This window comes from Aplysia californica, unplaced genomic scaffold (genome assembly GCF_000002075.1).
Source record: "Aplysia californica isolate F4 #8 unplaced genomic scaffold, AplCal3.0 scaffold00107, whole genome shotgun sequence".
In the NCBI taxonomy this organism is placed as follows: Eukaryota; Metazoa; Mollusca; class Gastropoda; order Aplysiida; family Aplysiidae; genus Aplysia; species Aplysia californica.
Window position 1 is genome coordinate 264,558 of NW_004797377.1, and position 11,051 is coordinate 275,608.

The following is an 11,051-nucleotide window of genomic DNA, read 5'->3' on the forward strand; positions in this document are numbered from 1 at the left end:
AAGGAGGTGCTATTCCTATTCTTCTTCTGGAAAAACGAAAGAGAGCTTCAAAACAGACTGCAGCGCTATCTGAAGCAAAGAGCGAACTTCCTGCGGACACTTTTTTCCCTGAGTGGCCCATCTTGTTATGTACTATCTTTGGTATCCATAATCGGGACCGCAATTGTGCCGAGTTCAGGAGTGCCGAGTTCAGGGCAGCATCTAAATTACTCAACGATAGCAGCAATTTTCCAAACATTATCCTCAACAATTTACCTCGCTGTGTTCTTTCTTTCTTATCTAAACTGTTCCACCTGGCAGAAATGGCAGCCAGACGGCGAGACATAGTGCTTGCAATGTGTAGTTCCGTTCATTAGCCATTTGCACACTCGTGCAAACATGCTCAAAACAATGGAGAATTAAAATGATAACTGTAATCATTTTTGTTCTTATTTTTATATATGTTACTGTTATAATATATATTATGGTAGGGCAGAATCAAAGATTGTACATAACAAGATAGTTCACTCCTTCATTAGAACCAATTAAAAAAGTGTTCTCGAAATTCGGTTGCGCCCTCTTAGAAAAAGTGCAGACTTTGCGATAAGAGTTAGATATCTACCCTCATCATCATCCAGTGCCAGATCTGCGACAGACATTGGCGATCATGGTTCTCCACTCATTCCTTTGCTTGGACGCTCTAAAAAGCCTCGTTTCCCTTATCTTTCCCTGTCACCCATTTGTTTAAGTTACCCAAAAATGTTGTTCTGGGCCTTCCCCTGCCTCGCTTGCAGCGGCGAAGCGTCTATATAATCAAATAATCACTGCTTCCCTTCCTAATTTTGAAGCATTGTCGCAGTCAGATTCACCCATAGACGTAAATCTCATACATTAAATGTAAAAAGACGTTCATGATCACTAATGTCTCTACCTTCAAAACCGTTTCATTGCCACAAAAATAGCCTATTCGCCCCTATCGGACCACTCCATAAACAGTCACAAGCTTTGATTAAGTAAGCTTAAAGTGAGGCTGGAAGAGTCTACCAATAGAGTTGCAGGGAACATGTGCATAGCAGTCAAAACTGTTTTATTGCCACATATACCCTGTTCACCCCTTTGGGGCCACAGTTATAAGCAGCCACACGCGCTGATTATGTAAGCTAACTATTACACTGGTCGAGTCTACCTCACAGATGTGAGGGGAACTAACTCCTAATAATATCTTGACTACTGCGAGTGCTTGCTTGTTTTCCTCGATTTTTTAACGTTCTATAATATAATCAGATCGTGACCTCGATTATGAAACCGGCTCCTGGCCGCGAAAAGCTAGACAAAAAACAGCCAAATGTGAAATAAAAAATTAAAAATTAGCATGCTCTATCAAAGTGTTCAGACTGTCTGATATAACATGCCATTGTAGTACTGACATCTCTGCTTCTTTCCTTGGTGTTCGCGTATTCAAATCTAAAGTTACATTTAAGGTTAGTTAAAGTATATATTTAAGGAAATATTTTCTCGATTATTTTTAGCAGTTGAATAAAATGCATAAAACATGAATTCAGGATTTGTTTTCCTTCACAACTGAGAGTTGCCGCCTCCAGTAAGATTCTTAATTGTGACTTGTGTGAGTGTGATATCTCCAGGTCCTATCTGGTCCCATGCCCATCTCACTTTGATTACCCTGTCAAACAAGTCAGCCTTCGCCCCTGCTCGCTTGCCCTCAATTTTGCCAGTGAGAGCTAGGTGTTCAAGACCCTTATGTCTATTTATGTCTCCTAAAAACTGTTGTCGTTTACTGATTGTTTTTAACATTGAGCGACCCACGTGGGCTTCATCAAGCACTAGATCTCCCTCATTTGATTTCTTTTCCTTTCACGATACTCTTAGCAGTCTCCCGAGAAACCTAATTTCTGTTGCTTCTATTTTATTTTCACTGTCTTTAGTGATTGTCCAGCATTCACAATATCTACAGCATTCCATATCTACCCTACTTGTCTGAAAAACAGTAAAAGTGAAACCACCAAATTGTGCTATTCCTTTTCTTCTTCTGGAGAAAAGAAAGAGAGCTTCAAAACAAGGACTGCAGCGTCATGTGAACCAATGCGCGGACTTCCGCGGACACTTTTTCGACTGAGTGAACTGTCTTGTTGTGTACGAACTCTGGCATAACACTGAAATCACGACTGTGTCGAAAATAGAAACTAACAAACACGAAGGACACTGCAGCAATGCGAGGACAACACTCTGCTCTTTGTTGAAGGACGCGCGTACACAAGGCTGCAATACTGTAACGCAACAAAACAGATACATCAATAAGATTTTAAAAAACAAAAAACAACTCTGACCGACATCGAGTTCTTCATCATTGCTCGATTAATTCTGTTTTCAGAGACGTGCTTTGACTTTGAGAAACAAAACAAATCGTTTATTTTTCTTATCGGCGACGGTTGTGGGATCTGTAGAATTAAGATAAGGCTCTCGGTGGCCTTTTTTTTTTCTTTTTAAAGAAAGTGAACTGCATTGCAAAATACTGACGCTTTAGTTTGGCTCAGGTCGCCTGACGGATAATAGTATTTGCTTCTGAAAGAAATGGACAAGGAATGTAGCAACACGGACAAAAAATTAAAAGAACCCATTGCAGCATACCAAGTGCAAACCACTTATCGTCGTAATAAGTAACACTGTAGAAATCATGCTTCAAAAATAAGGTGTACACGTGATGACGTGATGTTTTCAGCACGAACATGTTGAGCATGTTTTTTCTCTCGCATTGTTTATAAAACCTCTTTTTCTTTATATTTCTCTCTCTCTCTCTCTCTCCCTTTCTCCCCCTCTCTCTTCTCTCTCTCTCTCTCTCTCTCTCTCTCTCTCTCTCTCTCTCTCTCTCTCTCTCTTTCTTTCTTTCCTTCCCCTCTCTCCATTCTTCTATATATCTTTTTGATTGTTGTCGTATGTTGTAAATCATTTGGGATTCCAGAGACACTGTATGTACATGTATTTTAATGGTTTGAAGGCAGACTGCTTATACTTTGTCAGCCAAAGAGAACTTTGAATGCCAGCGTGTATGATATAAAGGTTAGAGTTATCTGTGTTGAACTCAAGGACGTCTGTTTGTATTCTACTTAAAAAGGTCTGTTTCATCTAGTATCCCACTCTCTATCTTTCTGGCAGGGTCGAAGTAACCGGTCCCCAGCATGATATAAAAGTTTTGATAGGGGCAATTAAAGTATTTGCAATAACTCTGCTTACTTTGGCCACTTAAAACGACACGAGACCCCTATGAAAGAGGTGCTTGAAAGAATTATGTGGGACAGGAGAACAAGGAGAAGACAAAGAAGAGTAACATGGATGGACAACATAAAAACATGAACTGGCCTTGGTACAGCAGAATGTGCAACGGCAGCTCCCGAGAGTGAAAGAAGTAGGGGCATTACACGTCAACCTCTGAGTAAGAGATGACACCTCCAGGTATTCCAGGTAATCACTCTACCGACGCTGCACTGGATACATCTCATCTAAATAAAAGAAACAGTCAATACAATATGTTTGGTGATTAGGGAAAACCTGGCTCAATGTCGTGTATTTTATTTTAAAGTGACGCAGCCATTGAAAGCTGTTTCACTTCCTCTGAAGCCACAGTTTAAATTTTTAAAAAATAACTCAACATTGGATAGAGTTGGGTACATTAATAACATTGTTTAGATTATAAACTTTATGAAGCGCAAAGCTGTTGACAAAAAAGGGGACACAGTTATTTTGTTTGGTTTGGGGGAGGGGGGGGGGGGTAGTGGTATTTCAAATAAAGCAATACACGTTTTTGAAAAGGAAAATGTAGAAAATGTGCTTTCAGATAATACCATTGTCTTTTATTTTATGGAAAACTACCAGAACTTGCGACTGTTTAGATGGCTTGACACATTTGTCTGATACCACAGGTTATGGATAGGAGTTGGGCTATTTGAATTACTTTTTCGTGTTACAATGCACTTACTTGCCCTATCTTTTTAATGATCCCAACATTATTCCATTTACCTTGAACTTTCTGTTACTGTTCTCGATCTGGGTAGCCCAAAGTTCGTAACTCGTCATTTTAGCGTAGCGTAGAAGTAATGGCGTTTCGAAATGTTCTCGAAGGAACTTGTTATCTCTATAAATGATATTTGTGAAAGTTCGCCATTCTGGCCTCCTAAATCTTTGAAAAGTCCGTCTTCTAAGATGCCATTGTAAACAAGTGAGGTCTCTGTTCACTAGCCGTGCGCACTGCTTTTAACACCTTAAAAATCGGGGGTGTACAACCACGACAGCAGAATAGAGAATCAATCTATACATCTATTATATATTTGGCAACTTGGAAACACATGTGTCACTTTTCTCTCAAGATTTATTGCTCCATTCCAGTTGATGTTAATGCACCGATCAATCCTTTCATTGAAAGGGGGCCCAGCTAGTCATAGTTAGCTCAAGAATTACATGTGGGCGACATAGTGAAAACTCGAGAAAGACATTATAATATGCATCAGCCGTACAATGAGCCACAAGTCTATCGAAATACTTTTTTTTAGCTAGAAAAAGGTACTTGTTTATTGTGATAAATGTTTTACGGCACTCGAAACTGCATAAGATCATATGAGCGCGCAGGACATTTTAAACATTTTTAGTTTGGTGGGAATTAATTTCGAATTTTGCGTGGGTGGCGGCCGAAGCCTACTTTTATCAATTTTGGACTACCAAGGAATCTTACCGCGCGCAACTTGCACACGGAATCTCCGAGATTTTTCGCCCTTATCCGGGCAGGCTAGGTATTAGATCTTACCTACCCTTAGATCAGGGGTGTGGCTGAAAGACAGCAGTAAGAAGGAGCCAAGGAGTTGCAGTAGAAAAGCAGCAGAAAGAGTCAGGAGCCCAGAGGAGGGGGGGGGGGGGGGGGGGGGGGCAGAGAGTGGAGACGAAAGCAGACGATTGAGCATCGTTAGAGAGCATGAACGGTGGTCAAAGGAGAACATTTTAGAGAAGAACATTTTCAATGGCTGTCAGGTTTCGAAATCGAACACGGGATCTGTTGAATGAGAGGCAAACACCATAACCTCTAGAGCATGAGAGCCCTCTGAATAGGGTTGGGGGGGGGGTATCTTAAGTTTCAGTCTCAACAATGTATAGTTTTTGTCTCTGATTTTGGATCTTCAGTGTGTTAGGAAAAGTTGAAATACATATATTATACAGTCTTCACAAAAAGTTAATGACCAGTCAGGATAATAGGTAGTATTTAAAAAAAATCTACAATAAAAAACACGCAGATTTATCTTGTAAAATTCAGTAGCAAGGCTAAAGGGCCAGTAGTAAATACGGTAACCACTCTGTGGGTGGCACATGCGCTTCATGTGGCATGCTTGGCGCGTGTGAAAATCTGCAATTTCGGTAAAACTGGACCGAGTTTCAAACGTCATGGCAAAACCGAGATGCACGTGGAAAAATGCACCTCTGGCTACGAACTGTGCTCACTTGTCTGACTACGTAAGTCGCCGTTTCAGCTCTGTTTTACAGTTTTAGCTTGAAAATATACTGCCACGCACAACTGAAAAACGCCGCGAAAAAAGTTGTGCCCTCCTCTTATTTCCTATCGGTCATTTCACTGACACGATTAGACGTGAAGACCCAAAAAGACATGCGTGCATGCAGCGTTTCTTTTTCGCTTGCGAACAGCCTGCCCTGCTATCGGAGTGTTCCCGGACACCGTGGAGATAAAACAAAGGGGGGGGGGGGGGCGACCACTGAGCTGATACGCCTGCTCAACGTCATTTTTTTACACAGCCGGACGGAGATGGGCTGACCTATGGGATCCCCACTTCCGACCTAGCTGCTCGTCCGTTTTGCAGCGCACTTCAGTTGTGAGTGGCAGTAGATCTAAATTTTCAGCCTTACCGCGCCAAGCCACATGCCACCACGACAAAAGTTGAACGACTTTGACAGGACCCGGGCAATTGCCAGGCTAAAGATGGAGTTGGCGTACGCGAAGTGTCACGCAGACTTCAGGTATCACACTCCACCATCATACGACTGAGGCAGCGGTTCGTGGAGACAGGAAGAGTCCAGGAGCGCGTCGTACGGGTCGCCCCTAGAAAACGATCGCAAGAGAGGACCGCTACACCCAACGCCTAGCCATACAGCAGTGGACTAGCTCTGCCAGTGTCATCAGGCGACGTATGCGTGCTGTCACCTACACCACAGTCAGTTCGCAAGCAATACGTGATCGCCTTCACTTCATGACGTCAACCTTTGTGCGCGTGGTCCTAAGCTGACCCAGAACCAGCGAGCCACCAGAGGTCGACACGTGCCCAGTGGACAGAAGTCCTGTTCACTGATGAATCTGGGTTCTGTCTGACACCCAAAGATGACCGAACCTGCATCTGGAAGCGTGCACGGGATCAGCTTGCTGCCAATGCAGTTCAAGAAGTGGTCCCGTTTGGAGGCGTCTTCATTATGGTTTTCGGGGGTGGGGGTGGGGGGATCAGCAGGCATCACAGAGCCCCCCTGTACCATGTCGACGGTTTCCTGATAGGGCAGCGACATCTGCAGGAGATCCTTCGACCTCTGGTCGCCCCGGTGCTGCAGTAGATTGGGCCTGGTTCTGTCTTTTAGGATGACAACAACGCCACACGCACAGGTCCATGGCTGTCAACGCCTTCATGCAGTAGGCGGGGATCACCCTCATGGTTTGGCCAGCCAACAGTCCAGATCTCAATCCTGTTGAACAGTTGTGGACTGAGATTGGTCGGCGAATTTGGGAGAATACCCTTTGCCCGCCAATCGAAGCAGCAGCTGCAAGCTTCTTTTTGCTTGGCGTGCAACACATATTTTACAGTTTGGCACATCCTGAGGGAATTTGTCGACGTCGACGATATACACATAAAATACTTCAGATGTAAACATCATGTCAAATCTCTTTTTGACATCATTAGTCGAAGAAAATTTTTGAGTTTAGTAAAAGAAATAGGATTGTTTGATAGGGTATAAAAATATATAGATGTGGTTGTCGGTGTATATACATACACTGAGATTGATATTGTAAATACCAATGTAACTAAGAGTCTTTACCATAGTTACAGTTGTTTAAAATGTAAATGTCTATCCGTCCTTTTAACATGATGATGATATGATATAACCGTATGCAGTTGCGAGAGCCGTAATTCTCTTACTAAAACATAACATGATGATAGATTTGTAGCAGTAAAACTTGTTGGCACTTACATGAACAAAATTGAGTCGATAGTGCCGTAAACACCTTCTCAATCAATCAATCAAACAGCGGCTGCTTGGATGGCTGCAACAAGAATGGAATAACATTCCACAGGCCCTTCTGGCACGCCTGATCAACTTTAGTCGCTAGCACTGCCTTGACAGCCTTGCCGTGAATGGTGGGCACACACGCTTTTGACAATTCCATTGACATTCACGAACTTAAACTGGTTATTTTCTTTGTTATTGCTGAGACTTTTTCAGACCCTTTCTTTTGTGATTTTCGATTTTGAGCCCTGGGAATTACACATTTCGGGTTCTGATTGTGATGAAATTTTATTTTGCACTTTTGGATTGGTGAATTAAATGTATGTTAAAGAAGAAACAGTTAGGTTTTTATTTTGCGTGCCCTTTTGCAAGTGGTCTTTAACTTTTTGTGAAAACTGTAAGTGTATTATCGTTTCACATCTCTCGTTGTCGAATTTTTGGGGGGGGGGGGGGCTGCTGAAAAGATCCAGGCGCAACTATGTCACGCACTAGAGAATCAGTATGAAAAGACGTCTAAGAGCCTGAAATTAAATGAACAGTACATTTCCCACTTTAAAAAAAATCTCTCAGTACTTTTCGTGGTTACAAGTACTTTTCCATTTCATCGCAGATGAAAATCTTTCTAGGTGCTGTTGTCATAGACTGCACATTTTCAATAACCTGGAGGGCATCAACGACAAACCGACACAATTTGTTTGCTGAGACATGCATAAACTGCTTTGCCAAACATGGGTGTAGGCACTGTGATTTAGTACTGCGATGTGCTTGAGTGGAAACATGAGAGCCTTTTGAAATACAATATTTGTAAGCCCTAGCAATTGTCAGTAATTCGAAAGGAAAAAGGAGGATCATGAGATCTGTCTTAGGCTCTTTGTTATCGTGGGTTGGTTCAAGGTAAACGAAAAAAAGAGGAAGGATTTTTGCTTGTGCACAAAATTATCAATTTTTAAGCTCGTTGTTTAGCAGAAATCTAACACCGACCCTCAGAGTTTGATTTTAATCGACCGCATCACTATACCGTTAGTTGATTATACTTCTCTGTCTCTGCTCAGGCTTTGAAGGTCGAGAGGGTTATATCAGGTTCGTACAGTTGTACGACAGAATTAAAAACGATTAAAGATATGAGATTAAACAGTATCCCAATTCCATGAGAGTCCAATATTTCATGGTTTCCTTCCAGGTTGTATCTTAATGATTCATGGCTGAGCGTTTCCGCCTTGTACTTCTTCCCCAGCACACATTTAATTTATTCTCATCATGGGGAATCGAGTTTATATTATTATTTTGCCAGCTTCGCATATCTCGTAGTCTCCAGTGGTTGACTAGTTAGTGAGTTCAGGTTTACAATTTATTGCCAAGCATACGTCGGTGACACGGCGTTTTGGTAGGTGGTCACCCGGGTGTGTCCTTGAGCAAGACAATTCTAGCTTAAAAAAAAAAAAATTAAAAAATTAAAAAATCGGAATCTGCTCAGTGACAACGACGAATGGCGTATTTGTAGTACATATTTTTGTGTTTCCGTACGTATCAATATTATATCTATGTATCTACGTATGTATCTATGTGGCTATATGGCTATGTATGTAGTTATATATGTATCTAACCTGTATACGAAGGGAGTTCAATAAGTCTTATGTCTTGGTATAAAGGAATCATGGTAAAGTAATGAAATTTCGCCAGCCTTAAGACACTTTCTTTGGAACACACCATGAACATCTTCAGGAAAGTCTGACAATAATAAGGCACTAGTCAGCGTGTTCAATGAAACCATGCACAAAAACGTTTGGTTTTTCTTTGCTGAAGCAGTGCCACAATATGGAGCCTGTTGAATATCGATCAGTTACCAAGTTTTTATACTTGCCATTGCCAGTAAAATCCCCTTCGGACATTTTTCAGGAAATGGTCCAAGTTTATGGTGGCAAATGTCCTTGTTATAAGATTGTGACATACTGGGTAAGAAAATTCAGATCTGGATTTATGTCGGTGATGGATGACGATCGTAAGGGCGCCCATCCTTTGTGGTAAATGAAGAAAATGAATCCATAGTGAAGTTACTGGTTTTACAAGACCGAAGTATAACTGTTAAACAGCTCTCAAGTGAAACGGGAATCAGTGTAGGGTCAATTGACACGATTCTCCATGAACATCTTTACACGAATAAGGTGTCTGCGAGGTGGGCACCCAGCTTTTTGACAAGTGAACAAAAGAAGCAGAGGGTTGAGTCCTGCAAAACTCTCCTTCGAATTGAGTCCAATGACATAAATTTCTTTAAAAGCACTGTGACTATGAATCATTTTGATCCAGAGCAAAAAGTGTCCTCCGTGCAATGGAAAACCCCTTCTTCTCCCTCATCAAAGAAGGCAAAGGTAACACGTGGAAAGGTCATGCTGTCGTGTTTCTGGGATTGTGAAGGTATTATCATGACTGACTTCCTGGAAAATAGAAAAGCAGTCACATGGGACTACTGTTCGGGTTTGCTGATAAAACTGCGGTCCGAATTGGTGAGAAAAAGGCGTGGAAAACTCCGTAATGTGGTCCTCTTACTGCATGAGAACGCCCCTGCGCACTGGGAACAACAACCAATCCAGACAGCAGAACAGTGCGGCTTTGAAATCCTGCCACACTCAGCTTATTCATCAGACCTAGACCCTTCAGACTTTTTTGTGTTTCCTAATCTTAAAAAAACACAGAAAGGACGTAGTTTCCATGACAACTAGGACGTCGTTGAAGCTGTGGAAGACTGGTTAGGAACCCTTTCTGGGTCACTTTTTCTCAAGGACTTTTGAAGGTCAAAGAGAGTTGGCAGAACGTGTTACTCTGCATGGTGACTAGGTAGAGAAATGGAAGTATGTGTGCCAAGTAACAAAGCTCTATCTTTATTCCTTCATATTTAGACCAAAGGCTTCTTGACCCTCCCCCCGTTGTATGATTGTATAGAAGGTACATGTGTTATGCACTGTTTATTTGTGTATGTTTCATATTATATGTTTCGCCCCTGTAGACCAAGTTCTCCTTCTAGGAATGAATAAAAGAGGAGTTTTATTTTATTTCTGTTATCCGAGGTTAGTCATTACACCATAAACGGCTATGTGCATTTTTATCCAGAAAAAGAAATACCAGTGCAATGTTCAAAATGTAAGAGTGTGGGTTTAAAAAAAACCACAGGTGGTTTTTATATCCCCATCTACGCAATATAGATCATTTCATAGGTGGGACTCCGACCCTGTCAGTCGGGACCAATACGGATTAAGAGGGAAACAACATCCCAGTAGAAATACCGAGATCGAGAAAATTTGCTCCCCACCCGGAGATCAAACTCATGTCAGCTGTGTGCGACAGCGAAGAGCCTTACAACGACACGGCATAGGACCGAGTTGCTTTGTTCATCTGAGACCAAACATACTAATAAAGGGATGCATACACCTGATTAACTAAGCAAGGCTGTGGTGTTCTCACGAGTGAAGCTTTGCGGTGGGAAAAATTTTGATGCAATGTCACGTTTTAATCATTATTTCTTTAAAAAAAAACCAACAAAACAAAACAAACAAACTGGTGAGCGCATATGTGTAAAGGTAGATCTCTATTTATTGCTGACGGACGGTTCAGTGCATTCGGTGCATTGTTGCGTTTGGTTCTTTCTGGCTGAATTGTAAATTCGAAGAAAATTACAACCTGACAAACACCATCAATGCAATAGTCAAATATCCTTAGATAGATAGATAGATAGATAGATAGATAGACAGACAGACAGATAGATAGATAGATAGATAGATAGATAGATAGATAGATAG

At 41.6% G+C, this 11,051-nt stretch overlaps 1 protein-coding gene across 2 annotated transcripts in view; it reads right to left on the reverse strand.

Moving 5' to 3' along the window:
- The window catches only part of LOC101845537, a 5,356-nt gene extending 4,920 nt beyond the window's left edge, over nt 1-436 (reverse strand). For both annotated transcript variants that reach the window (XM_005095569.2, XM_005095568.2), the window contains exon 1: nt 256-436. The gene's annotated coding sequence lies outside the window, so the exon portion shown is untranslated. The remainder of the gene's footprint in view (nt 1-255) is intronic.
- Nucleotides 437-11,051: the final 10,615 nt, after the last annotated feature.